Genomic DNA, 26,160 nt, shown 5'->3' with positions numbered 1-26,160 from the left:
GACATTTTCCCCAAGGTCGGGGGGTAAGAGCGCCTCTGCATCCAACTGCCAATAGCAAGATATCTCCACAACCTGCTTCTCTGCACTAAGGAACAACCTAGGTGAGAAGAAAAATGCATATTTTCAAATACTCAGCCAAGACAGCATGTGGCAAATGTAATTATTTATTTAATAAATTAACATTTGCTATAGAACAACTTCTTCTTCTTCTTCTTCTTCTTCTTCTTCTTCTTCTTCTTCTTCTTCTTCTTCTTCTTCTTCTTCTTCTTCTCAAAGAAATAAAAGGTGGTTTTGATTGCAATGAGTGCAAAATAAAGTAGCTCAGCTCCGGCAACAATGCCTGTTCTGCTGCCTCTTTTTTTCTGACCGGAATATCCTCCATTCCGTTGTTTGGAGAAGTGCCTTTTCTTATCATTGTTTGTAAAGAAAATTGGCCTGACACTTTTTCTGTTTTACAAGCAATTTGATGGTTCTATGACTGAAGTCCAGAATTTCTTTGATAGTCTGCTATTCGATGGACAGCATTGCCAAGCCATTAAGTCTTTGCCCCCAGATCCCCAAAGGAAGACAGGAAACACGTGTATGGATGAAAACTAGGGCCACTTTATTAACTATAAACTATGCAGAGATCTGCAACAGATATAACTATAACCTCCCTAAACTAGAGTGTGGGCAACTCCAATCCCCTTTTTGGGTAGGCACAGCCTCCTAGCGAGGGTTGAGCTCCTCTCACTGTTGGGCAAAGCAGCCAGGCTTGGCAGATGCCATATGAAACCTCAGCATAGCCCCACCAAGCCACACAGTTTACTGTGTCAAGGAGGTAGCCACCAGGGTCACCACCACTGTTCCCTCCAACATGGATCCCCAGATGTTGTGGACTACAACTCCTATAATCCCCAGGCAAAATCCATTGTAGCTTTGGATTCTGGGAGTTGTAGTCAACATCTGGGAATCCCTGTTAGAGGAAACACTGGTCACTACCCCTCCAGCCCCGAAGCTCTGAGTGGATCAGCTAAACAGTGCCCTAAAAGTGGTTCATTCGCTAGGTGACAAGATTTGGCTTTTTAAAAGCCAAATTCTGGCTTACGGCCCATTTGACCAATGAGTATACCCCTTAGGCTCTGGCCACCTCAGACACCCCTGGGCCACAAAACCCTGAAAGATTGTTACATGAAACCATCTCTACCTGAAAGGTACCTATGGCTGAGCACCAATCGAGGTCTTAACCTCCAAAGCCCACACTCACCTGCCAAAGTGACCACTTAACCTGCAACCAGACTCCCACCCCTAAAAGGGGGGTTATTCCCTTTAAAACACAGTCAGTGAGGAGTAGGCGAAAAAATCTCCACACAAAGCCAATCAGGTGAAGACCAAAAATTCCTACTCGGCCCATAAGCGACCAGCTAATCTCTCACTGAACTAGGGAGGGTGGGCGGGAGCCGCAAAGCCTGCAAAGTTGGAGGAAGGAAGCATGTGTGGCGCATAAGTAGCGGCATCACCACACTGACCCCATTGGCCATCCCATGCATGTAGCCACTTCTCACAGAGGACGGCCAAATGGGAGCCATGTCCTCCTGGTCAGGGCTGATTTGGCTTGATCTTGGACTGGACCACCTTTCCTGAAGGCCTGTCTGGTTCACGATCAAACCATCGAACCAGCCTGGTTCGCAGCAGACCAGTTTGCTATTGAACCATTCGTACACACCTGTCAGGGTCCCAACATCTCTAGGCCTCACCTCCCATGTGCAGAGGGTTACGGTGGGAACGATCCCAACCAGGGCAGGAATGCTGCGCCCTCAGACGTGTCCCAACCCCCACCTGCTGAGATCGGCAGGCCCTACTGGCTCCCGTGGTCGGGTGACCTAGTGTCACCCGACACTGATGTGGTCTCATGGGACGTTGTTAGCATATTGCAAGATCACACTCCAAACTCTCGTGTGATCAATAGTGAGATCGCCAGGTCTCATGAGAGTTGCTGTGAGATTTCAGGGTTTTATAAAATGGCCTGGCCTGTGATGAGGGGCAGACAGCTGAGAGCTGTCAAGAGGCAGACAGCTCTGGGAAGTCAAGTCTCCAGCAGGTGACAGAGGCAAAGGAACGCCTGTGGAGGCATTAGCCTAGGACATTGCCAAGACCTCAGGAGTTATGAGGCCAGACCGACTGGCACCCCTAAACAGGGGTAGAATCAATCAGATGGAGACCTTGCACCCCACGAGGACCAACAACACCCCCAATGAAAAGGAACACACTGCATAGCACAGGCAAGACCTGATGGCAATTGCCTCTGCTTACCTTACCCAGCTCGGATTTGCCACCTAAAAGAAACACACACAACACAAAACAACAACAAGGAATGAACAGGAACACATTGCATAGCACTGCTAAGACCTGATGGCAATTGCCTCGGCTTACCTTAACCAGCTGGGATTCTCCACCTAAAAACAAACACACACAAACACACACACAAGGAATGTAAAGGAACACATTGATTAGCACTAGAAAGACAGGATGGCAAAATTGCCTCTGCTTACCTTACGCAGCTGAGATTTGCCAACTAAAACAAACAAACACACAAATGAGGAATGTAGAGGACTACATTGCATAGCCCGGGAAAGTGTTGGAGATGGACTACCAGTGCATCAACTTTTTGCACCAACTAGCCTTATGACCACTAGGGGCATTGGGGGTAGAGATAGTGAGTAAGGGTCTCCCTAACTGTTCTATCGGTCTCTACTCTATAACCCCTGATAGGACTCTTCAGGTATTTCCTGTTGAGAGTCAGAAAGAATCCCTTCCTTTCCTCTAAGAGAGCAGATGGAAACATCTCTCTCTCTCCCCCACCTATTCATTATGTTCTTTTATAAATTAGGGTTAGGTCTTTCCTAACCAAAGTATACTTCACCAATAAATACTTTGTATTTATTCTACAAGAATCTCCATGTGTCTTCTCTAAATAGCTGCAACAACTAAACTCTGCAACTACTCTGTAACTGGAATGGGTAGCTTCTTTAGTGCTCTGCTAATTAATTGGGGGATAAAAATTACAACCCCCCAAGAGAAAGAGCTGCTGGCAAGATCACCTCTGCTCAGAGGTGCACCTAAGTAATTTTGGAGCCTGGACCTAAAGGACTTTGGAGCCCACACCCCACATGGCAAATTAAACATTTTTTAACACATACATTCTTGAGGGCACAAACCACACCACCCAGGACTGACTAAAGATTATTTGGGAGCCCCCAAGGAGTATGGACGCCAGGGGCTGCATCCCCCAAATCCAGGAGTAAAAGCACCTCTGCCACTGCTTACCTTACTCAGCTCAGATTTGCCACCTAAAAGAAATGCACACACGCACAAACACACAAATGAGGAATGAAAAGGGGCTGGAATGAAATGCGGAATGAAATGAGGAATGAAAAGGGGCATCAAGGAAAGGGCAGGTTTCCTACCAGTAACCGTAGTTCTTCAAGTGGTCTTCTGTGCGTTCACACTTGGGTTATGCGCCTGCGCAGAGCCACGTTCTGGAACCTTCCAAAGCTTCACCCCCCAAAAAGGAAAAAAGAGCAGGAAGACCCACTCCCTCGGTAGGTTGAACCCCACACTACCTCAGTCAAGGAGACCGCCGCTCAACTAAAGAGACCAGCTGCTGTGGGGAGGTAGGGCGGGAGTGTGAATGCACAGAAGACCACTCGAAGAACTATGGTTACAACAACAACAATATTTTGACACTGTCTTTCAACAAAGGTTTCCAAAGTTGCTTATATAGAGAAATAATAAATAGAACAAACAAACAAACAATCAAGATGATGCCCCAAACACACAGTCTTGGCAGTCAGGTTTGGACTGAGCCTGCGCTTGGTCATTCTCTTCCATTCTCTGCTGCATCTCACTCACCAAAATGGCTTCAACAATATGAGGCTTGCTAAACTGTAATAAGTCCTCCTGGCCCCTGGACTCTGTGACTTTCACTTGCTGTGAAACGGAATTAAGGACGGAGGTCCACCAGAGGATGATTTGAAAATTAGAAGCATTGAGCTGTTAGTGATGGAAGGACTTCTCTGTGGCTTCCTGGAAATGGACCAGACACCCTTACTTCGTGGGTTGCTCTCAAGCCCTTTCTGGGTACCCCACCCCCTCATGGATTATTCTGCTACTTCTCAGGGAGATTGCAGAACTGGGGAAAGGATCAGAGCAGAGCAGAGCAAATGCCTCTCACAGAAATGACCTGGGCTATGTGGAGGAAGGCCCTCTACTCAATGATACCCTACCTTAGCTCTTTCATTTTTTTGCCATGCAGTGCTCAAGGCTGGAAGGGAAGAAGAAATTCAGGCCCACAAATTTTAAATTAAGTCCCACAAATCTGCCAGTTTGCTAAGCACTAGCTGTCCCACCCTCCCAAAACAGTCACCCCCAGTCCCAACCATTCCCCCGGAGCCTAGGGCACCTCCTCACCAATTGTGACTCCCGACTACGTTTGGAAGCCCCCTTCTGCAGTTGGAGGAGGAGCCGAAGTTGGCTCAACACGGTTCCTCCTCTTGAAGAACCTCCGTCTGGGGGGCTTCCCCTTGGAGTCACGTGTGGGGGAGGTCTGAAAGAGCTGCCTGCAGCACTGGCAGACCCTTCGCAGCCTAGAAGAGAGCAGGGAGAAGGTGAGAAAGAGACCCTTAGGCAGACATTTGGAGGAGAGGGGGCCAATGGAAGGTATGCAGAACAGCTGGGGCAGCAATACAGGTAGCCCACTAGGTTTCCAGGTATTGCGCCGTCTTCTTTCTGGCTGAGGAATTAAGTAAAGAAAGCTGCCCAAATGCATTGGTGCAGAGACCTTTGGAACACTGTGTGCAGTTCTGCTCAACCCAACTCACCAAGCTTATGTTAGAGCTGGGAAAGGCATAGAAAAGGACCACGAAAGAGCTCAGGGGTGTAGCTCCTTCCTGGAAGGGAAAAGGTGGAGGCAACAGGGACCTTTTCATTTAGAAAGAAGAAAAGAATGGAGGGCATGACAGAGGTGCACCCTCTCTTCACATCGTGCACCATGTTTGGGATGGGTTTTTGGAGTATGCTGCCACAAGATGAAGTGAAGGCCAGTGCCCTAGCCAGCAGTCACTTTTCACTTGCAACTAACACTGGTGTGCCGGTTTCCTTGGTCCTGCCAGGGACACCATGCTGCTGGACCAGGAAGTGGAGATGACACTGCTGCTGGGTGTGGACTGCACACTAGAAGTAGGCACTCCCGCAAAAGGCTGAGCAGTCCTAGGCCTCCCAAGGTGTGTCACAGACCCAACATGAAGAGTAGCACACTTCAGTAACAAGGATTTAGGATTAGATAAAAAGGAAAAGGTGTGTAATAAGAACAAGTGTCTTTTCATAAGACAGTCTGTAAGAGAGAGTTTTCATTCAGCATACTGATAACACCTTGCACCAAATCTCCGGAGGATCTCTCCCAGCGGTTTCATGTAGGTGTTAAAGTACTTTGGAGACAATATGGAGCCCTGAGGAACACCATATGAAAGTTCAGATTGGAAAGAGCAACAGTCTCCCAGGGACCCCGTGTGGAATCTGCCCGAGAGGTAGGAGCGGAACCACTGCAAAGCAGTGCCTCCCACCCCCAACCCCCTCAGACACTCCATCACCAAAGATGATGATTTCAATATGACAGCCGATATGCGTAAAGATGTGCTTTTTCGATTGGACTGTGTAACTGAACAGGCCAGGCTTGCAGACTCTTGAAAACTCAAGAAGTGTTCTACCATATGGCCTGAAAGACTAGCACATAGGCAAATACATGTGATCAATGAGCTTGGGGGAAATGGACTTATTAAGGACTTTAAAGTGGAGTCATGCAGAGAAGCTGCCACAAGGTGCCAGTGTTGCTTACTTAATAAAGTGTTGCTTACTTAATTGCTATTAATAAAGGGGTGAGACCCAGCTTTTCTGCATGCCAGACACAGACAGAGTCACAGCGTCCTCTGGAGCAAATACATTCTGATGTCATAGGAACATAGGAAGCTGCCATATACGGAGTCAGACCATTGGTCCATCTAGCTCAGTATTGTCTACACAGACTGGCAGTGACTTCTGCAAGGTTGCAGGCAGGAATCTCTCTCAGCCCTATCTTGGAGAAGCCAGGGAGGGAACTTGGAACCTTCTGCTCTTCCCAGAGCGGCTCCATCCCCTAAGGGGAAGATCTTACAGTGCTATTCTCCCATTCACATGCAACCAGGGCGGACCCCAACCTTCTCCCAACCTTGGAGAAGCCGCTGCCAGTCTGTGCAGACAATACTGAGCTAGACACGTGTCCCTGCATGTAAGGGGTGAGACCCCGTAGAACTGGTAAGGGCCATGCCAGGGGAGTAGCAAGCGAGGCTGTCGGTGGCTCAATGGAAAACTTTTATATCTACAGCATTCAGTCTCTCATTCAAATGCAAACCAGGGTGGACCCTGCTTAGCAAAGGGGAAAAAATTCATGCCTGCTGCCACAAGACCACTTTCCTCCCACTGCTCCGAAAAAAATCACGCAGCCATTGAGAATCCCGGGAGAGAAAAAGTCTTTACTTACAGCGGTGACCGGTGAGGGTGCGGACCAGCCGGTTCCCCCTCAAACGCTGAGGCCCCAATGGGCGGAGGCTGAGACGCCAGGATAGTGCCCACCGGGCTCTGGTCGTCTCCCTCAAAGCGAAGGCGCTTGTTGGATCCAGCCTTCCACTTGGCGCCATTGGGTTGCTTTCGCTTTTGATTTCCAGCTGGCCACCTGAATCAACAGGCGCTCCCTTAAAAGTACCTTGGAAGGACTCACTCAGGCTGGCGCCTCTATTTCTTGGCGTCCGCTGCGCCTGGACCTCTTGGGGGTTTTGGCTAAGTGCCGCCCCAAGGTCCCCGTCCCCATTGTCTGAGCCGGAGGCTGCAGGGGGAATCTGAAGCAGTCCTGCTGGACTAAGGCGCGGCAACAGCAAGAGCGGAGAAAACACGTGCGCAGCTGAGAGGCCTGAGCCTCCAACGCTGAGCCCTGAAAGGGTTCCTCTGAGAGGAACTCCGCGCTGACCAGGACCCCTCCAAACAAATGCAAATACTTTAGTAAGCAGCCAATCAAGCCGAATGCAAGCTAAAAGGATTAACTTGAGCAGGAAATCTTATCTGATGGTTTGTTTGTTTGCTGGCTCCAAAGAGAGGCAGCTCCCTTCCCCACCCTTGCAGAGCCAAGCGGAGAGGAAGGGGGGGAGGGGGAGGGAAACCACCAGGCAGGCCCAGACCCAAAGAGTGGTGACTCCTGTTTCCCTCCATAGCCAGAGGCGGGTCATGAAGGAGAAGAAAGAAAACAAACTGAAGCAAAGGCTTAACTGCAGGAGCTCTCTTCTAACACATCCTATCCATGAGCCCCTGGAGGCGCAGTGGTAAAACTGCCGCCCTGTCACCAGAAGGTTACAAGTTCGATCCTGACCAGGGGCTCAAGGTGGACTCAGCCTTCCATCCTTCCGAGGTCGGTAAAATGAGTACCCAGTATGTTGGGGGACAATATGCTAAATCATTGTAAACCGCTTAGAGAGCTTCCAGCTATAGAGCGGTATATAAATGTAAGTGCTATTCCTATTGCTATTGCCAGGGGCGTAGCAAGGTTGGAATGGGCCCAGAGACAAGATTTTAAAATGCCCCCCCCCCACTCAAAGTCCAGGGCCTCTGCACACCCCACATTTTATATCCCGCTCTTCCTCCAAGGAGCCCACAGCGGTGTACTACACACTTGAGTTTCTCTTTCACAACAACCCTGTGAAGTAGGTTAGACTGAGAGAGAAGTGACTGGCCCAGAGTCACCCAGCTAGTATCATGGCTGAATGGGGATTTGAACTCGGCTCTCCCCAGTCCTAGTCCAGCACTCTAACCACTACACCACGCTGGCTCTGTTACTTATAGGTTACTATTAATACTTCCAATGAAGTCTCACTTGTAACTATTAAGAAAGCACAATTCTATGCTAATGAAATAGTTTGGATAGATGTGTTCCTATGTAGCCCAGTTCCTGCAGGATAGTTAGAAACTGAAGTGGATGGCATCTTAATTCACTCTATAAGTCACTTGATAATCTTCCCTTCAGTCCTACAATAGCACTGTTTTATTTTCTCTCTCCCCGCCAGTTTCTGCCCTCCCACCAGCGTCCCCTCTAATTCTTACCATCAGTGAGCAGAAAGAGTTTTGTTCTGGGCAGCACAGCACTATCAAGGCAGTGTGTGCACATCACTCTCTTTCTCACACACACACACGCAGACACATTTAAGGGCCTGTGATGGGGGTTTCAGGCAGATTGGGTGGAAGATACTGCATGGGACGGAAGTCTTAGGAAGAAGGCTGAAGATGGAGTCAGAGCTGAAGGAGGAAGGGCAGGCAAAGAGCTAAGGTGCCTGTTCCCTTTCAGGAAGTCAGTTTACCAGGGAAGAGAGTCATTGCTGGCTAGATACTGATGACCTGGGGAATGGCTACCCAGTTTTAATAGTTTGATTTTAATTGTTCATTTGTTTTAATTGTTTATCATGTTGTGAACCGCCCTGAGCCATTTTGGAAGGGTGGTATATAAATCTGACAAATAAATAAATAAAATAAAATAAAATAAAATAAAATAGAGAGAAACCATATTGAGGACTGCAAGAATTCAAGCAAGCCATCAGGGAACAGCAGCCAAGCCTGTTTGAAAAATTCAAGGCTGAAGAATCCATCCCAGTTGTCAGAAGGCAGGCCTGGCTTAGAACCGTCCAAGGCCTGTGGCATTTAAAGGGATAGCACACCTTTGTCATCAGCTTCTGTGATTGCCACTTGAAAGGACAATTAGGGGGAACTGATGGAAATGTCAGTTACAGATTCAAACTGATACAACAGAAGGAGAGCTGGTCTTGTGCTGGCAAGCATGACTTGTCCCCTTAGCCAAGCAGGCTCCACCCTGGTTGCATATGAATGGGACACTTGATGTCTGAGCACTGGGAGAGATTCCCCTCAGGGGATGAAGCTGCTCTGGGAAAAGCAGAAGGTTTCAAGTTCCCTCCCTGGCTTCTCCAAAGATAGGGCTGAGAGAGATTCCTGCCTGCAACCTTGGAGAAGCTGCTGCCAGTCTGTGAAGACGATACTGAGCTAGATAGACCAATGGTCTGACTCAGTATATGGCAGCTTCCTATCTTCCTATCTTCCTACATGCAAATAATGCGCCATGCACAGTGTGGCACACAAAAACATTATATCTCACCTCCAGCCCCCCACCTCTGGCTCTGACTTTACAAGAAGTAAGGTCACCAGGATAGCTGAGAAGAGAAAAGTATCTGCCCCTCAAGCTATATTATTTATGGCATAAAGAAGAACAGGTTCATTTCTCATGGGGTTATGAAATCTCATGGCTCCTCTGTCCCTTACAGATTATTATTACATTGATATCCCGCTCTTCCTCCAAGGAGCCAAGAGCGGTTTTAAGTTTCTCTTTCACAACAACCCTGTGAAGTAGGTTAGGATGAGAGAGAAGTGACCTGCCCAGAGTCACCCAGCTAGTTTCATGGCTGAAAGGGGATTTGAACCCGGGTCTCCCCAGTCCTAGTCCGGCACTCTAACCACTACACCACATTGATACATATGCTACATGGAAGATGGAGAAAGGCATCATCTCATACAGCGCAGGAGATGGCAATGGTAAACCCCTCCTGTATTCTACCTAAGACAACCACATGGCTCTGTGGTCACCAGGAGTAGACACCAACTCAATAGCACACTTTACCTTTACATGTCCAGAACAGAATGAGGAGTGTGTGTGTGTGTGTGTGTGTGTGTGTGTGTGTGTGAGAGAGAGAGAGAGAGAGAGATCCGTATGTATATTCTTTAAACTAAGGTGTAACATATAAGTAAGGTATTCATTTCACAGCAATTCACTGGCCAGCATGAACAACCACCTTCACAAAATCCTTCTTACTCCCCTCTATCTCATCATTGAAACTTACACAAGATCACACACAGGCTTTTTCCTTTGTGCCAATTAATCTCAATTTTGTGCATACATTCATGATTAAGCAGGCAAAACACTCAAGTAGTCCTTGCTCCTTATTTTCACCCTTTAAAAAATAGTCCCTACCTATGCCTGTAAATTCTACTCAATTTACTCAAAATAATCATGCTGAAAATTAAATTGAACATTATACTGCATTAAGCAACTAAAACATACTGCATTTTTGCATTTTTGCCCTGGATTCTACAGGCACTGCATTTTTTGCATTCAGTACTCTGCCATCTCCAGAATCACAGACACAGAGTGATTCCATGCCCGGTATCTCCCCATTTCACAAAACATCCCCCATTTGCACCCCTCCATTTTTGCTTACTGTTTTTGAAATAGGAATGCTAAAGGATGCTTCCTCTTTGAAATGAGACTGTGCCTGTGGTCTTGCTCCCCATGTCTCCTTTCTCCTCACTCTGATCTGAAGAGCCTCACCCATGAGCTGAGGAGTGACTATGTGCATGAACAGAGAGTCTAGCCCAGAGAGCAAGCAAAGGGAGTTGGAGAGCCTCTTTAGACTTGGCTCTGGTCAGGTTTGTTTGAGTGCCTTTGCAAAACAAAGAGAGTCCCTTTGTTTTGACTTGATGACTTGTTGACTCAGGCTGAGCAGAACAAGGGGAAGCTGAGTCCACCCCCCACCTCAGCTAGTCTGTCTTTGCAAATTGCAAACCACTTGTATGCAGATTCCATGCCCTGAAAGAGACAGGCAGGAGCCCCCCACCCCGGGACACACAGGAGGGGGTCGGGGCTCAGGCTGAGGGCACAGCACACTCTGAGACTTTTGTTGCTTTTGCTCAAGTTCCATCGGCAGCGGCACCTTCCCAGCCCAGTGGGTGGCGCTCTGCGCCTTCCAGCAAGCTTTGCCTGATGCAACGCATCTCTTGCTTCATCGGAAGAGCTGACCCTGCTTGGAATGCAGGCAATGTGTGCTCAAATGGCTTCAGCCACACATTTCCTGGGATATTCTGAGGAGCACCTAGCTTTTCTGTGAAACCTTTGGCACGCTGATCTTTATTCTCTATTAAAACTGAGCATGAGCATATATAAGTGAACACATATGCTTCCCCAGAGGTGCATCTAGGTAACTTTGTAGCCTGGACCTAAAAATAAGAGTTTTGAAGGGAGGAAGTCTACTTGCTTCTGTTTTAGCTATTTGTATACTGCTTTTCAACACAAGAAAAGTGTTGAAATACATAGAAAAGTGAGAAATAAGTAAAGATGGTTCCCTCAGGGACATTTCTTTTTGAGTAGCACACATTCATGCTGCATTTGTGCTTGCACTTATTTGGAAGGGGCTGGCTTCAGAGAGCAACTTTCTTTGAGTAGTGGCACACATTAATTCTGTGTTTTGTTTCTTGCTTGATTTTACTTTGAGGGTTCATTTTTAAAATCCACCTCTGCAGCCCATTCCTTTTCCCTTTCATGTGGGCTCCGTTGTCGTAGCCTTGGTCTCTCATACCACCAATATTAAGATTCCAGGGATGCAGTTGATTGACAAGAGTGTCACACAAACCCTCTCCAGTTGCATCATGCACTTCCAGGAAACCTAGGGAATGTTCTTCTATGTCCACAGTGCCTTCTTTGCAGGAAACAAAATGAATCATAACCATCATCTGCTCAATGTGACTGATGTCTGGAATGCAGTCCAATATTATAAAATAGTACTTTGCTTTCTAGATTGCTTACAAGATCTTTTCAGTGATGGTCTTGCCCAAAATTGCAATAATTTAATTTTGTATGTCTTTGCGCAAATAGTGGTATTTGGATTCCTGTCTCTTTTGCAAGCACATTAATTTTAAAATCTACTATCTAGGTTTACATTATACTTTATTCAGGCGACTTCGACTCCACTGTTTCTGTGGAATCTGTTAAGGTGGTGGCCAGCAATCCTCCTTGCAGTATTAGATTGGATCAGTTTCCATATGTGATGCCGGAGGACATGGACTAGCTGCTTGGGGCAGTACGGCCTACCACTTCTTCGCTGGATCCTTGCCTGACTTAGCTGCTTCTATCTAGCCCTACTTGGCTGCTTCTATCTAGCAGGGAAATTGTTGGAGATGATTGATTTGATTGATTGATTGATTAAGTGCTGTCAAGTTGATGTCGACTCTTAGTAACCACATATAGATTCTCTCCAGGATGATCTATCTTCAACATGGCCTTTAAGGTCTCTCAGTGGTGCATTCATTGTTGTCGTAATCGAGTCCATCCACCTTGCTGCTGGTCATCCTCTTCTTCTCTTTCCTTCAACCGTTCCCAGCATTATGGACTTCTCAAGGGATCTGGACTTTGCATAATGTGTCCAAAGTATGATAGTTTGAGCCTGGTCATTTGTGCCTTGAATGAAAATTCTGGATTGATTCGTTCTAGGATCCATTGGTTTGTTTTCCTGGCTGTCCATGGTATCTTCTCCAACACCAAAGTTCAAAAGCTTCAGTGCTTTTTCTAGCTTGCTTCTTCAAAGTCCAGCTTTCGCATCCAGAGTGTCACGGGGAAAACCATTGTCCGAACAATTAAATCAATTAAAATACCTGGGGGTAATTTTTCAATATAATGCTGGGAAATCAGCACATATTAGTATGCTCACAGATTCGGCAAAACGCAGCACAGCAGCAATCTTAAGATTTTTCAGAACTCAGGGTGCAGGCTACATACCAGCTGCCTTAAAGCTTTATACCGCAAAGGTCATTCCGCAATTATTGTATGGCATACAACTAGGTCCATACTCAAGGTTTGACACTTTGGTAAGAACTCAATCAGGGTTCTTGAGGAATTTATTTGGTACACCAAAATGTACAGCAAATGTGACTTTAAGGACAGAGACTGGTTTCATAAAAATTGAATCTCGGGCCTCGCTTTTGATTATTTATTTCTGGTTGAAAATACATCTGCGACCAGTTGGTTTAATTCCTGAGTTTCTTTCAGTTAGTCCCCAGCCATTATGGTGTACTACAGTAAGTACGAAACTCACCTCTCTAGGCTTAGACCCAGCCCAACTGCTGGAATTGGGTCTAGTGAACGCGAAAAGAGTAGTGAGACAACGCTTTGTTGATATTGAGATCCAAGAAAACTGGGCTGCGCTTCCAGAGTTTGATAGAGCTATAAGAACTAAAATGGATCTTTTCCCCGCAAAATATCTGTCGACAATGACTTTCTCTAAGTTTCGATGGATATTGACAAGTGTAAGGGTTAATTCCTTTCCATCCGCACTTCTAGCTGGGAGGTTTCAAGGTGTGCCTTTAGAAGAATGACACTGCCGTTGTGGGTCAGGAGATACAGAAACTGTCGCACATATCCTTCTCCACTGTAATCTCCATTTGTATCCCAGGGAAGGCCTTATTGCTCCTCTAATATGTAAACTGGCAGATCAATCTGATGCTAACCTTGTAAAACATCTGCTTTCAGACAAAGATGCTTTAATTTCTATTCCTGTAGATAAGTTTAGTTATATTGCTTTTAAAAGGTATAATGGGATATCACCCCAATCTGAAACTGTATATATGTATATACATATTTTAATGTTTACTGGTTTTTACTCTCTGTTTGGTCAATTACTGTAAATAAAATTACATTACACATTACATTACGAAGGAGAAAGTATACAGCCTTGTCTTACTCCTTTGTCAATCTGGAACCAGTCTGTTTCACCATGTTCCGTCTGGACTGTGGCTTCCTGTACTGTGGATAGGTTTCTCATGAGAACAATGAGGTGTTCTGGGACACCCATTTTCCTAGGATATTCTACAACTTCATGGTCAATGCAATCAAAGGCTTTTCTGTAGTCAATAAAGCACATGTTGACTTATTTCTGGTGTTCTTTGACTTTCTCAATGATCTAGCATGCATCAGCAAAGATATCTCTTGTTCCTCAGTATTTTCTGAAACCAGCTTGAACATCCAGCATTTCCCTTCCACATAAGGCTCTAATCTGCATTGAATGATCCTGAGCATTATTTTGCGAGATGTGAAATTAAGGATATTGTGCGACGATTTGTGCAATCTGTTAAGTCTCCTTTCTTTGGTAAGGGTTTGTAGATTGACCTCTTCCAATCTGTTGGCCACTGTGTCATTCTCCAAATTTGCTGGCATAGTTTGGTTAGAGCCTTGACTGATTCTTCTTCTGTTACCTGCCATATTTCTGTAGCTATTCCATCAATTCCTGTAGCCTTCTGACTTGGTAATGACCGGAGTGCTAATCTAACTTCATATTCCTGTACTAGAGGTTCTTGCAAATAGGAATATCTTCTAGAGCAGGGATTCTCAACGTTGGGTCCCCAGATGTTTTTGGACTTCAGCTCCCAGAATCCCCAACCAAAGGGCACTGGGACTGGAGATTATGGAGTCCAAAAACATCTGGGGACCCAACGTTGAGAATCCCTGTTCCAGAGTATCTTGGATGTTGGTGTCCCTGCTGTACAGATTTTCAGTATACTCCTTCCAACTCTGTTTGATCTTCTCTGAATCAGTTACTATCTGTCCTTTGGCATTTCTTAACATACCAATACAAGGTTGGAATTTGGAACCTCCCTCTGAGTTCAGGGATCTTTTGGAAAACTTGCCTTATTTTTCCATGTCTATTTCCTTCCTCGAGGTCTTTGCAAATGCCACTGTAGTACTGTTCTTTGTCTTTTCTAACAGCTTTCTGAAATTCCCTTTTAAATTAATTAATGAGGTCTTTATCTTTCTTGACTTTGGCTTCTCTCCTCTTCTTGGCAATTTCCACCGTCTGTTCTGACATCCATTTTGCTTTCTTCTGTTTCTTGGTCTTTGGCAGTCTCTTTTCACATTTGTCCTTCAACTTCTTTGATTTCATTCCACAGTTCCTCTGATCCAACATCAAGTCCCCAAAGGACCTCCCCCAGGGGAGTGGCAGAGATGCTTTGTTTGGACATGGAGATGTTAAAAATCATGGGGGCCAAAACAGAATTTTATGGGACCCTGTTTGTCAAAGACTATGGCTTTTGAGCAGCCTTGAAGAAACCGCTGCCAGTCTGTGTAGACAATACTAAGCTAGATGGACCAATGGTCTGACTCAGTATAAGGCAGCTTCCAATGTTTCTAAGAGTGGTGGAAATGTATTTGGAAACTAAATCCAATGTGCAGCACATACTAGGTCTGATGTTTAGAACTTAGCAGCTGATTTTAAACAATGCAGACTTCAGATGAACCACTAAATCATGTTATATTAGCTGTTCTGATCCGGAGCCTGTGGATTGTTATGTGCAAGTTAGCTCAGTACATTAATATTTTCATATATGTTTTTGAATTAGAACCCCAGTCCTTTACTATGATTCCTGTTGACTAAATAATGGGGTTGCAAGGGAGGGGGAGAGAGAGAGAGACAGAATAAGACAAAAAGAGGCCATAGATTAAGATATAAGATAATGAAAAATGCAACTCACCACAGTTGGGAATCCTAGGACCAGGTGACCTGTATTTCTGCTCAGCCTGCTGCTGTCTAGGAGCTACATTCTTAAGACCCATGTCTGCTGGCTTATCTGAAATGCACCTGCGGGTTAGGCTGATCAGCTCTTCATCCCACTGCAAGTAGCAGGGGGCCTCGCAGCTCCTCATTAAGCGAGCCTCCATAGCCAGCTTGTCCACAACCTAGGTGAGAAGATGTACATTTTAAAGTTCTCAGCACAGAGAACATGTAGTGAATGGAATGGATTTTTTGTATATATTAAATCAGCATTGGCAATATACTTTGCATATGTCAGGAAACAAAACATGGCTCAATGCTTTTTTAATCATTAGTGCAAAACAAAGCAGCTCAGCTTTAGCAACACTGACTGCTGTTCTGCCTTTTTGCTGAAATGTTCACCGCTTATTACAAAACCTAAAAAGGGAACACACACACACACACACACGGAATGAATAAGAACATATTGGCATTGAAAGTAACACACTACATAGCACATAACAGGCAGAAACAAATTCTGAGTCCCTTCTGAATAAAGTGCTGCCCAAGCTTTGCCCTGGTGTCTCTGCTCCAGAGCGAATGGGTGGACAGGGAAAGGTCCAGTCCTGTGGACCAGAAATGTGCAAATCATATGGAGCAGCAGGCAGTTCTTGAGGGACCTCCAGGTACAAACATACACACGGATTGAAGAGGAACACATCACTTAGACCTGATAGCAATTTCCGCTGCTTACATTATCCAGCTGGGATATGCCACCTATCACACACACACACACACACACACACACACACACACACACCGGGACCACATTGCAAACCCTCAGCCTCTCATTGCCCTGCTCTGACTAACAGCTGCTCTCAGGAAAAGCTCTTTTCCTAGCTACCCAGGATCCCTGGTCTTCCTCTTACCAACCCTGTCTGCTGTTCCTTTGCACAGGAAGCCCATGGAGACTCCAAGAGAGTCTCCAAAGTAAACCAAGATCACAGAATTCTGTGGCTTCTTGTGACATCATGACCTGATCAGTCAGTGACAATGGCTGCTCTAGTCTAAATCCACACTCAGGTTGTTCACATGACCGGCCCTACAGGGACAAGGCAAACTTACGTAGGGCTGGTCATGTGCAGCGCCAGAATCACTCCTGATCCCGGTGCTCCATCCCCAGGCAGCCCTGCTTTTACCCAGGCTAAAAGTGAGGTAGCAGGATGTGTACTTGCCTTCTACCTCATACCCGGGTGGTGTGGTCGCTCAGGCTGATGGCAGCCATCCTTTCCACAGAGCGGGGGGGGGGGGGGGCGGCGCATGGAGTGGAACAGCATCGGGAACTTCCTCAATGCACTGCGCTGTTCGCATAGTGCATTGTGGGATTCCTGGCAGCAGCGAAGTAGTCGTAAATTCCTAGGTGTAGCCTCACCCACCGAAACAGCGGCCAGAGGACTCCCTTTAGAAGGAAGCAGTGCATTTCAGTGGGCATTCCCTGCCATTTGATTGAGGACACTAACCCACCAGAGCACTTGCATGCTGACGGTACTTGCTTTAATCAGGTAGCGCTAGGAAAGACTCCTGCCTGAAACCATGACGAGCTGCTGCCAGTCAGTGGGGCCCAGGGTCTGACTCCAGGAAGGCAGCTCCCTCTGTTCCTAAGATAGGTAGCATGCTAATCAATGGTTGGAAGAGCAAGAGCATCACACTAGCCCTATGTCGAAAGCCAAGGGCTTTGCATCCCTGCTGAGACCCCAGATGGGGGAACGTGCCCTCCCTGCAGCACTACACCACTGCCTGGCAGCCTGGTTTCTTTCTCTCCCCACCGCCCGGCCACTCCAGCTCACCTCGCCACTCGCCCCAGTGCTAGCACAATACAACGTAAATAGATTTTTTTAAAAAATATGATTTGCTTGTTAGTTTCTCAGAATGGGAGAAAGATGTAGGCTAGATGGGATAGTGCCAATCCTTGATTAATACCAGCTCATTTTAAGATTCACACCAAGAATCCTCCCCTGCCCCCCACCGCTCTGTCCACCAGAGCCCAATTTCCCTTCTGTTAGGATGGGCTCCACCAAGGCTTTCACTCACAGCCACCGGATGGGTACTCAGATCTTGAAGCTGGTGACGTGACAGGCTCTCACTCCTCAGAATCAGGAAGATTGGGCCTCTGGGGGTTCGCCTGCCCCTCTTTGTGTCTCTTCGCACAAAAGTGTTCTTGCTGGGCTTCTCTACAGGCTCCTGGCACAGCTTCTTCGGGTAGGGCTCCACTGCTTCCCCAGCCACCTTGAACACTTGACAACCCAAGTGAATTTCAGCTCCTTATACTACTGCTTATACTACTTATACTACTTCCTTATACTACTGCTTCCCTGGCACCACATGTTCTCTTTCCCGCTGGCTCCACAGTAGCTGAATGATCATTACAGCCCTGAATTCAGCTGGTGACTGGACTCTGTGGTCCTGCACGGTCTGCTAACTGACCCAATGACCACTCAGGTTCAGCATCTTCACCCATTTTCATTGGATCAGTATGGGTCCCTAACAGTTACATAGTGTGATGAGGTAGGCAAACCACCTCATAATCAGGTACCTACACATACACATATAGTACACATACCTTTGATTCTGATGTTGATCTTATTATAACTGGCACAAATTCTCATTTGGCCTACTTTCTTTCAGACCAGAACTACAAGAGCTGCCCAGGTCTCTGGAATGCGGAAGTTGAATTTCTGGAAGTTGAATTTTACCTCTAGCCTCCATTGCTGCATCTTTTGCTCAAATTCACACTGAAAATGAATGGGGAAAATGGGGGTCCTTGCTTGATCAGGCTGTCATCTCCCATACTGATGTTGTGTTGGGCTAACCAAGTGCAGCCTATGTCATTCTCACCACAACTGAGGACATCTGAAGACAATAGCAGAACCTCTTGAGCTGCCTGTATGTGCTCCAGCTTCAAACTGCCTTGATTTAAGACAAATATCTTCCAGCTTTGACGCATTCCAGGGGCTACTGGCCTTGGGCCTCCCTTCAGACAATCTCAGCAGGTTGGCATAGATTGAATTCTTCAAGCCAGAATTCTCTTGCAAGGTAAACACTACGGATGCAAATGCTTCATACCAGGGGCGTAACAAGGCTGGAGTGGGCCCAGAGACAAAATTTGAAAATGGGCCCCTCGCTGATGCACACAATATATAGTCATGTGACTTGCCTCATGTGACTTGCCTCTGGGGGCCCCCCCGAGGCGTGGGGGCCCCAGACAGCCGCCTCCCCTTGCCTAATGCAACGCAATTCGGGTCAAGTCTGTAGCTGACTTTCTTGGGCAAACAATGAGTTAAAGGAGAAGGCGACTCGAATATTCTAGTCTCTTCATTTTTGCTGAATGCCTTAGATCTATGGCCATCATTAGGCAGACTCTGTTGCAACAACTCCCTTGAAATAACATCCATTTTAGATTCTAAGCGTGAGGCCATCAGAATTATATAATGCTATGTGGCTGCAGTAAGAGAGCAAAATTGTGAAAGAAGAAAGTTCTGGTCAGGTAATTTTCCCTTAGTTTGTATTTCAGGGAAAGTTTCCTCAAGGGAATGTATTACCTCTTCCTGGTGATCCTCCTGCAAATCCTCCTGGTCAGCCAATAAATCCAAATGATTATAAAGAGGTATGGTTGGTTTGTCCTTTGAAGGAATTAGAAAGGCATCCAACTTCTGTTGTTTAGAGGAGCGTTCCGTAGGATGGTCTGGGGGAGAGGAAGGGGAAAGAGCCGCTCATGTTCTTTTCTTCTTGGTCATTATAACTTGTAATCAGCAAAGCTTTAACAGGGAGGCAGTCAAAATACAGTCTATCTTCCAGGCCGGAGATAAAATACCAATAAAAAGCCCAGAAGATTTAAAAAAGATTCAAAATAGGTGGAGGCTGAAGGAGCTTAATAGAAACACAACCGCTCCGGTAGAAAGCACCACCGGAAGTCCCTTGCCTAATGGTAGTTACGCCCCTGCTTCATACCAATGACTGCCCCTTCTTACAGCACCTGCGGGTCTGTCCGTAGGTTGGCTATAGGCACCAGAACTTCACTTCTTTTCCTCTTGAGCATCACGGATCCCACAAGGCATGCTAGCCAGTTGGCAAGCTTCAGTTCAAACAGACCATCCTGATCTTTCCAGTTTCTGCCCCGCAGTCAGCCTCAAATAACCATCTCACTTCTGGAAAGTGCAACAACATTACTCTTCACTTCAACTTCGTAAACTGATTGTAACGTTCCGCGTTCCACAGACCAGAAGCTTTGCTCCATTAGCTACTGGAACTATCAGTCCACAGGGTATGAAATGCCTCTCATGTTCTTTGTTAACTTGCTCCCAAAACTGGCTATGAACAATTGATACCTGTGCACCGGAGTCCAGCAGAAACTGGTACTGTACAACTTGCAGATTTCCTTCCAAAAAGTATCCCAGGCCTTCCGCCTCAGCAATTAACATTTCATTGTTTGAGCCAGCATCCGTCTTGGCAGTGGATTGGCCCCCATCCACTGCCTTCCTTAGTTTCCCTGTTTTGGATCTCCTCTGTGCAGATAATATTTCCAAGGAAAATGACATGGGCTTCCACAGTTTCTGCATCCTTTACTTACTTTCTTACAAAGGGTTGATCCCTTTGATTTAGCCTACGTGCTCCATTCATTCTTGCTTTGAAGTTAAACATGAACCACCTTTTTTAGCCTATGAAGTTCACTACAGATATCTCGGGGGGGGGCCCTGCCATCACTTGCATATTCAACTGCTCATCAGAAACGACTCTTGTTTCCTTGATTGTGTGAACATGCCCTTTGGTTTCCAGAGCCTGGAATTTTTTTGTTTCCAGTTTTCTAGCCTTCCAGTTCTGGGGCCAATTTGATGGCATTAGCCCAATGCCAAGACCGTCCTAACTGGAACTGGAGGTGCATTTCTCCTTTGAAGGCATTGTTAGCGATCTGGCCTCTAGCCATCAGATCTTGCACCTCTGCACTAGTTCCAGGGAAAGCTTTCACCGCTAACTCTCTGAGGGCAATGCCAAGTGCTTGCAATGATTCTGCAGGGCCTTTCTTATAATGAAGGAAAAACTGCTCCGTCCCAATCTGCATACCCACTAGGTCCCAGAGAAGTTCTTAATGCTTTCATCACTTGCATATAATATGTCGTATGTCTCTGCTGAGCCCACAATACTCTCTCCTGGCCTTTCCCATAAGTAACAGACTCAGGTGCTTTAAGTTAAGGCAGGGACTCTCAAACTTAGGTCTCCAGGGCATTTTCCGGATGAGATTTGCAATGCTTAAAGTGTTGCAAAGTGTAATGGAATGAGGCAGCAGTTTGAAACCACAAGCGCAGCGATCCTCAGGCAGTAAGATATGCAATGTGACAAGGTTTTGCCCGTCCATACTGCCCATCACTGCAGCAGTTTTTCCAGGCAGGGAGCTTCCATATTCCACCTCTGGAACACATCCACTGGCCCCTCATCCTCCCCAATTTTGGGCCAAAGGGGTTGCAGAGGGAGAGGGGGATTGCTGACATGATGGAACTTAAAGAAAAAATAAATCTCGGTGCACTTGTGCAAATCCGCCAGTAGGGGGACACACCCGTCCAAAACAATTCCTTTTGTCATAGCAGGCTTGTGTAAGGCAAGCAGGGGTTTTAAAAAAATTTAATCCAATGGTGATGGAGAAGGGAAGATGCGGAGGGGAGGGGAGGGGAGGACGAGCAATCTGAAGACGCGGGGCGGGGGAGCGGGCTGCCCATGAGAAGGTCTGCTCTCTGTGCCCCACCCCACCCCCCCACCCCCACACAAGCAAGAGCAGTGGCTCTTCTCGGACTAGCAGTCCTGGGCTTTCCCTAACCTGGGCTGTCTCCACCGCCACCACTTCCACTCCCCATCAGTGCAGGGCTGGCAGAGGGGCTCCAGAAAAGCAGCGGATTCGCAAGAGGGAGGAGGGGCCGCGAAAGGGAGGGCAGGTAGCCCCCCCCACCCACACACCCAAAGAGCCCTCTGGAAGGAGAGCAAAATCAGTCTGGTAAAATTATTTCATGGATGGATCGGAGAGGGGCTGCAAAATCAACCAATTCTCACACAGCTAGATTTAGTTCGATGGGCTTCCTCTTCAGAAAAGTGCCACTCTTTTGGCAGGGAAGGAGGTGGAAGGGAGCCTCTTGCCCACCACCCCCATCAAAAGCAGTGTGTGCCCCCTCCCTTTCCCCACCATAAAATAAAATAAAATAAAAATAACTGTCCACACTGCAAAATGCTGCAAGCATAAATAACGTGACAAGCCTCCCTACAATGGAAAAATACAGCTACTTTCCTGCAAAACATTTGCCACGTTATAGGGCAATTACGAAACAATTAAATCTGAAACAGGGCATGGGAAATATGAACGGTACCCTGCTGACAACATAACGACACTGATGTCGTGACACGGGCAAAATGGAGGGGCACTTTGTGAACACGTAGCGAAACTGTTACAGCGCATAATCTGGAAAATGCCCGGATGTTGGTGGACTACAATCCCATCATCCTCAGTCACAATGACCAGCATGATGGGTGCTGTAGTCCAACCACACGTGGAGACCCAGGTTTGAGAGCCCCTGACTTCAGGCTTTCATCCCAACCATTTAACTCACCTGCTGTTCCATGCTCCTCTGACCAAACACCCTTCTTTTTCTCCACTGCATGGCATAGGATTAAATAGTTGATTAAATGTATACCTCGTCATTCATTTTGTATTCTGTATAACAACCATTAATTTATACTGTCCTTCCTAATGGAGCAGCGGGGAAATGCTTGACTAACAAGCAGAAGGTTGCCGGTTCAAATCCCTGCTGGTAGTATATTGGGCAGCATTGATATAGGAAGATGCCGAAAGGCATCATCTCACACTGCACGGGAGATGACAATGGTAAACCCCTCCTGTATTCTACCAAAAGAAAACCACAGGGCTCTGGGGGTGCCAGGAGTCAAAATTGACTTGACAGCACCCTTTACGTTTACCTTCTAGACCAGTGCAGGGGCGTAACAGTAATAGGGCAAGGGGAGACCGTTGTCTGGGGGCTCACTGCCTTGGGGGGCCCCCCAGAGGCAAGCCACATGACTGACTCCCCCAGCCACACACCTGCCCAGGCTTCCTTCAGTTGTGTTCATCCTCCAAAATTGATGAGGGTGCTAAGACCTGGAGCTACCAGAACAGCATGTCTTTCTCTAGTAATATCCTATGTGCCACATTAGAACATCATCCTAAGTTATTTTTTAAAAGGTTTTGCAAATTGTGGATGATGCAAGTCATTTAATGGTACTAGAGAAAGTCAGGCTGTTCTGTTGACTATATATTACCCTTACCCTTAGCCTTGAAGCCTGGGTCACTGGTTCTCATTTAGTTTGTTATCTAGACCCGTTACCGTTGCCCCAGATCCCACTCTGCCCCACGGCAGCCAATCTGTGACGGGCCCTGGGGGTGCCAGCAGTCAGTGGGATCTACCAAATGAGGCCAGAGAACCTAACTTAATGGGCAAGAGCAAGAAGCCGGTTCAAGGTAAATCAAACATCAGTGGCCCTAAAGACACATTTCAAACACAACAAACAGTGACCATTGCACTAGGTAAGACCCCCCCCCAGATCCCGATCTCCAGAGGTGTCCCTCCCCACAGAGCCCCCTCACCGCTCCCGTCATCATTGCCTGGCCCTCAGCACTGCTCTCTGCCTTCAGGATCTGTCGCAGCAGGACCGTCTCCTCAGGAAAGTCTCCGTCCTTCCAGCCTTGGTCTCTCCTCCTCCTCCTCCTCCTCCTCCTCCTCCGCTTCTTCCCCCCCAGCCTCCCTCCTTCCTTGGGGTCCTGGGCAGGGGCGGAGCTAAGGGAGAGGGGGGGGCCTGTGTGACCCTTGACCCCTCTCTCCAGCAGCCCCTGGTGGGCAGGAGTAAGGGAGAGCAGGAAGGAAAGAGGGGGGGTGGAGCAGGGGGGGTGGGGGGCTCGGGCTCTTTGAACCCAAAGTCCGCTCAATTATAGCTGCACACCCAGTCCTGGGTCACCTTCCCTCCTCCTCCTCCTCCTCCTCCTCCTCCTCCTCCTCCCCCCCCCGGGGCTCTTCCTCCCCCCTCTTCTCTCTTCCAACTTCTCACTCACCAGCAGCTCCAGCAACAGTTCTATTGGACGACTGGCCTGGTTACCTAGGCGACCTCCCTCCCTCCCTCCCTGCCCACCTGGTTACCTAGGCGACCTCCCTCCCTCCCTGCCCACCTGGTTACCTAGGCGACCTCCCTCCTCCCTCCCTGCCCACCCCCACCCCATGGCCTCCTCTTAGACATTGCCTGTGATGGCGTTTTTCACACTCTGGGCTACAGAATCACCCTGGGCAATCCGTGGCAACTCCACCGTGGAGCCTTAATGCCTTCTTTTGCAAAAGTGCGTCCCCCAAATTTGGAAAGGATCCACCGCCCTCCCCCCAGCTGCTCCCTACAAGAGACACCCTTTTGCTGAGTTAGGAAGACGTAACTCTCATAGTAGCGCCTGGAGGGGAGGTGACTCACCACCACAAACCAGCACCCCTCTCGCCAGACTCCTCAGACCCTTCCTGCCACCAGCTGTCCCCCGAAATGGCTTGGGGGAAAGGCTGCTTGCTGGCTTCGGCCTGGTCACAGGCAGGGACAAGGTGCAGGGCCCAGCCCGCAACCAGAGGCACTCCACTGGTTCTGCTTCAGCCTAGAGTCTGCCTCTCCCTGCACTCTAGAGTGATGTCTCTGTGATGCTGGGTCCTTGCTAGGCCTTGTTTCTGGGTCCCCATTTGTGTCATATTTCATTCCCTGCAAAAAGGAAGCAAACCAGCAATTCAGAAGACACCTGGCCATTCCCTCTTTCCTAGGAATATCAGTTATGCGACACATTGGAATATACCCATTTGAGCAATGTCAATGTATTCACCTCTTATTTTGTTATTTCCGATTTCCAAGTTAACATGTACACACGTTGGCTAATTCCACACAAACTGCTGAGTCTGAAATTGCCACCCTTTGTTCACTCTTTTTCCAGACAGTAGCATTGCAGCCTTTTGCATTCCAAGGTGTTCAGTGTTTCCTTCTTGTTTTTGTCCAGACATGATTTGTGGTGACTTTTCAAATGTTTCATTGCAATTGCTGCTCTGTTGCACCTAAATGCAATTGGATGGTGGCTTTCAGATGCAAACCACTGTTTTAATTCTGCTGCCAGATATCTGCAGAAAACCACTCAAGAGGTACTGGGCGGAAGCAACCACAATCAAGAGAGAAATTGACCTATCAGAGGCAGCATTTTATTACTCAAAGCAACTCTTTGAAGAAAAAGAAATTCTGGAGTAACTCCCATCATAACGTGGGGATTTCTTGCTAATAAGCAGTCTTGATCCAGTGCCCAGTTCCCCCAACAGTGTTACTGTTGAAATGAGCAGCAGCAGCTGCTGCAGGGTGCTATAGGGAGCCACAACGGAAGCACAGTCTCTGCCCTGAAGAGGTACACAGGAGAAACATTTGGAAAGAAAGAAGGAGGGAAAAATAAGGGGGAAGAGGACAGAGGCACTCTTCCCCCTGGACTTCTGGGTAGAAGCCCAGGGAATCCACACCCCCTGGGGGCCCCAAATCCTCCTTAGTCTGTCCCAGGGGATGTGGTTGCCTTGCAGACAGCCCAGACTCTGCCAGGTGGCCAAGCATGACCTCCGCTTTAGAGACAGAGCGGAAGTGGGGAAAGACATATGTAAGATGGGAATATATTAAATTGCATGTTGAAATGATTCTGCTAATGCATAAACATTGATTGATTGATTGATTGATTGAGTGCCGTCAAGTCGGTATCGACTCTTAGCGACCACATAGATACTCTCCAGGATGATCTGTCTTCAACATGGCCTTTAAGGTCTCTCAGTGGTGCATTCATTGTTGTCATAATCGAGTCCATCCACCTTGCTGCTGGTCATCCTCTTCTTCTCTTTCCTTCAACTTTTCCCAGCATTATGGACTTCTCAAGGGAGCTGGATCTTTGCATAATGTGTCCGTAGTATGATAGTTTTGCATAAACCTGTTTTATATTATTACATTCTTGTGAGTTCCGTTGCTGATTCTTTATTTTATACATTTATATCCCGCTCTTCCTCTGAGGGGCTCAGAACAGTCCACATGGTTATTTTTTTATTCTCACAACAACCCTGTGAGGTAGATTAGGTGGAAAGATACATGATTGGCCCACAGAGTCACCCAGTGAGTTTCATGGGTGAATGGGAATTGGAACTTGGGTATTCCCATTCTTAGTCCAGCACTCTAACCACTACGCAATGCTGTTTGTACCCTCATGAACCCACATGTTAAAAATACTGCATGTGTCACAGTGTGTGTGTGTGTGTGTGTGTGTGCGTGCGTGCAGGGGGATGATGCTTAATTTGCAATGGGTGGGGGTGGGGTAGGTCTCCAAAGGCCTTTAGGTCCAGGCTACAAAGTTACCTAGATGCACCTCTGGGGAAGAACAGGTATTCACTTACATATGCTCATGCTCAGTTGTAGTAACTAGAAAAGCTAGTTGCTCCTCGGAATATCCCAGGAAATGTGTGGCTGAAGCCATTTGAGCACACATTACCTGCATTCCAAGCAGGGGCAGCTCTTCCGATGAAGCAAGAGATGCGTTGCATTAGGCACAGCTTGCTGGAAGGCGCAGAGCGCCACCCACTGGGCTGGGAAGGTGCCGCTGCCGATGGAACTTGAAGAAAAGCAG

The 26,160-nt window shown here is 47.3% G+C and overlaps 1 long non-coding RNA gene across 1 annotated transcript; it reads right to left on the bottom strand.

The window, feature by feature from the left end:
• Positions 1-581: 581 nt before the first annotated feature.
• On the bottom strand, positions 582-15,605 carry LOC128343465 (uncharacterized). The gene is made up of 2 exons (XR_008315549.1): positions 15,415-15,605; positions 582-2,435 (listed from the first exon to the last, which is right to left on the bottom strand). It is a non-coding gene; the product is annotated as an uncharacterized LOC128343465 (long non-coding RNA).
• Between the last annotated feature and the right edge of the window lie 10,555 nt (positions 15,606-26,160).

Source organism: Hemicordylus capensis, chromosome 2, assembly GCF_027244095.1.
Source record: "Hemicordylus capensis ecotype Gifberg chromosome 2, rHemCap1.1.pri, whole genome shotgun sequence".
NCBI classification, from domain to species: Eukaryota; Metazoa; Chordata; class Lepidosauria; order Squamata; family Cordylidae; genus Hemicordylus; species Hemicordylus capensis.
Note: the sequence above shows the minus strand (reverse complement) of the source record. Positions and strands in the feature narration are given on the sequence as shown.